This window comes from Triticum aestivum, chromosome 7A (genome assembly GCF_018294505.1).
Source record: "Triticum aestivum cultivar Chinese Spring chromosome 7A, IWGSC CS RefSeq v2.1, whole genome shotgun sequence".
NCBI lineage: Eukaryota > Viridiplantae > Streptophyta > Magnoliopsida > Poales > Poaceae > Triticum > Triticum aestivum.
Window position 1 is genome coordinate 701,299,473 of NC_057812.1, and position 3,660 is coordinate 701,303,132.

General features: G+C 45.7%; 1 long non-coding RNA gene across 1 annotated transcript; it reads right to left on the bottom strand.

The window, feature by feature from the left end:
- Positions 1-2,376: 2,376 nt before the first annotated feature.
- LOC123149471 (uncharacterized) lies at positions 2,377-3,654 on the bottom strand. Its single transcript, XR_006474688.1, has 2 exons — positions 3,227-3,654; positions 2,377-3,151 (listed from the first exon to the last, which is right to left on the bottom strand). It is a non-coding gene; the product is annotated as an uncharacterized lncRNA (long non-coding RNA).
- Positions 3,655-3,660: the final 6 nt, after the last annotated feature.

Below are 3,660 nucleotides of genomic sequence, written 5' to 3' on the forward strand. Positions count from 1 at the left end.
ATTAATTTAACCATGCGACAGTGCCACATTAGCAAGCCATACATGTCGATGGCGTTGATAAGTTATATTTTTTGAATTGTACATGTCGATGTCGTTGATAAGTTACATTTTTTTTAATTGACTTTTACATTGTCATATACGGCATATGTGGTGGATACTTGAAGCATACCTACATAGTTCATGATTTGCAATTTTTTTATAGGAATAACATGGCATGTTGTTAACTACACAATGTAAATCAAGAATACTATTATTATCTTGCATTAGTTTAGTTGTTTTCTAGCACCTATTAATACAGTTATTTTAACGAGGTTCCCGCGGCAACACACGGGGCATCGTCTAGTAGTTCACAAAATCCTGGGAAAATTCTGGGGAGTACTACTTGAATGAATGGCTCAGATTTACTCGAGCATGAATCATGGAAGTTGACAATGCTTAAGGTAGTACCATAAGTAATAAAACCTCTCTCTCTCTCCGCCCAGCAACAAATAGCCACAACTGGTAACATGCCGCAGAGCAAGGCCTCCTAGTTTAACGACTAACTGTCTAACTGGGCAAAGTTGAATGGAACCAACCTAGAGACGTGAAAGACACCAAGGGGCAGAAATCATCATAGCCATTCAGAAAAGAATAATTATAACCAACACAAATGGAAACAAATATGCTGTGTTCAGAAGTTAATTTGGAAGACTGCACTGATGGCCGTATTACTTGCAACGAAAGAAAAATTGGCATTTGTTACTTCAAATAAAAGGAGTCACGGCAAGCCAAATAAAAACAGGATAACGTGAACTTTCTTTTTTGAACCAGAAGAAAGACATCAAAAGGGTTAGTGCTGCAGATTACACTGAACATAATGTATACCAAAATTAGAATGGTAGGTTCAGAACTAAATAAATATATCTGAATACATTAATAGACCAAATGTAATTATTACTATTGCTGATGCTTGCAGTGCCGTAGTGCAGAAAATGCGTGAATGCAAGACCTTCCGCAAAATAAAATGCAGTTACGACTAAATGGGAATGCTGAGAGAAGAAACAGAACATGCATAGCAAAGGACATACAGTTGCAAATAATAGAATAGTTTGATGAAAAGATGTGAAACCCTCTGCCTCTTTCTAGGGCCCTCACAACACAATTTTTTTTTATTCAAACAAAGTAGTCCTTAGTGATGCATCGTTATTTCAAAGCATTCTTCTGTAAGCAACCACACTGTTAAGTGGATTCTTAATTCAAATGTTTAACAGTAATTGTTAGCCGCTAAACCAGTTACTTGTTGTGATATAAGCACTCCTAGTTTAGCACCAACTAAATCAATTCAGGTGTTAGATAGAAGCACTAACAGGGAAGCTATATCATCACAGCCATTCATGAACATGACATGAAGGAAACAATAATCTTGACATCTGAACTTGCCCTATATGACCCTTAAGAAGAAAACCAGTAAATAAATGAGTGCCCAAAAGTACAAACTGATAACTAGATAAATAGAACAGTAGCAAAATGGAATTATCGAAAGTCAAATGGCAATTCAAACAACCAAACTGATACAGTACCAAGTAAGATAATTTCTAAAAATACCCAAGGGCAGCATTATTATCACAGCCATTCAAGGAAAAATTAAGAACAGAAAACAAAAGGCCCGGATGCACCAAACTGGTTCGCTTCATGGACAACAAAATCATGGGAAGGCAAAGCGAACACCACGAGAGGTGATCAGTGCGTAGTTATTCCTAATGAGATGGCCCAATGCCACAACCATGACAATTCATCAATTTGAAACATAAAAAGGCGATAGGGATAAATAGATGTGTACACAGTATTAGTTGCATTGAGATTTGAGAGGGCTCAGATTCGCCTTTGATAGATCATACAACCTAGCTCCATCTTCTTTCACCAGATCAACCCCACCACTGAGGTCGAGCTCCTCTGGTTATCACTCAGCAGAATGACCATCCAAGACAGAGACATCAATATTCAGTGAGAATGATAAGGTGCCAAAAGAGGGGAGAGTAGGTTTTTGAAGCCCACAGCTCCTCGAATAATCGAAGACAAGTTTATGTCAGCCATGTTTTATCATCATCGCCCCAAATAGATAGATAGATAGATAGATGGATCAATGGATGGATAGATTAACCATGCTCTCAGGAGCTGCTCATGCCTGGCATCAGCCAACCAAACCTCCGGCTCGGACGATGCATCAGACAACACTGTATGGTTGCCAGCTCACGACACAACCGAATCCAAGGCAATGGAATGGCGGTGGCTGGCGGCACCATAGCGTCAGTCCACCCAGACCATGGGTCAGTGAGTAGGCAATGACAGCTTGACTGATTTGTTTTAGGATATATATAATTATATATATATATATATATATATATATATATATATATATATATATATATATATATATGAGAGAGAGAGAGAGAGAGGAGGAGGAGGATTCAAACCGAATCCAAAACAAAACGCAACTGAACAGTGAAAATTCAGTGTATGTAGCGTAGCAAAAGAGGGCTCAGCTTTGTCATTCATCTTCAAACCCAACACCCACATCTCTTGCTCCATGACCTACCCATCACAGTGTAAGAGAACTGCCCTGGTTGTCACTCATCAGAACGACCGTCCAAGGCACAGATCATCCAACATCAGCGACAAATTGAGCAGGCTGCAACAGAGGTAAGGGTGGGCTCTAAGTGCAACTCCATCGCTGACACCTACTTTTTCAGGTCTGTTTAGTCCCACAAGCCAAGGCTGTCTTGATTGCTCAAGACATGATTATTTCAGCCACAGTCATCATCATCGTCGTCCTCGTCATCGCCCCTCTTTTTGGTCCAAAAATGACGTTGCCTCTGCACACCAAGCAACATGACCATGATACCCCATTACATGTGTACACACATCCAGCCATCAAGCTCAGGAGCTGCTCATGCCTGGAGTCGATCGACCAAACCCCCCGGTGCGGACGGCACGTCAGACAAACAACGTACGGTTCCCAGCCAACGCCACACCCGAACCCAGGGCAATGGAACGGCGGTCGCTGGCAGCACCGCAGCGGTGTAGAACTGACGCGTCAACCGGACGATTGGCCAGCGATCCGGCAACGAGAGCTCGCCTGATTCGGCTTAGGGTTTGGGTTCAGGGGTGTGAACTGCGCGCACGCAGAGTGGGCGAGTGAGTGTGGGGGTCAGTCTCGGAGAGAGAGAGAGAGAGACGGGGATCGTACCGGATCCAAAGCAACATCCAGCCAAGCTGCGAGAAATCCATCGACGGCGGCTCAGATCCCGCGCCGGCCCGACCATGCCCTCGACCGGAACGCATCACGGGCCCCGCCGCTCGGTCCGCAGACGCCTCCCGCACTGGCGGCAGCCCCGAGGGGCCTCCAAGCCGATGCGCGATCCGGCGCGGCGGGAGGGGCTGGCCCCGAGGAGCGGCGACCCGCCGCGTCCGGAGGACGGGAGCCTGGCCGGCGCCGGCGGGTCCATCCATCATCGCCGCCGTTTGGGGAGGGACGCGGTCCCGGCCGACGAGGTCATCGGCCACGGCGAGCGAGACGGGCACGGCGGCGGGATTCGGTCAGATCCGATCCGATCCGATTAGTTTAGAGCGGTCGCCTCCGCCGCCGCACGCAGCCATGCCGCCGGTGGCCTCTCGCGCCCC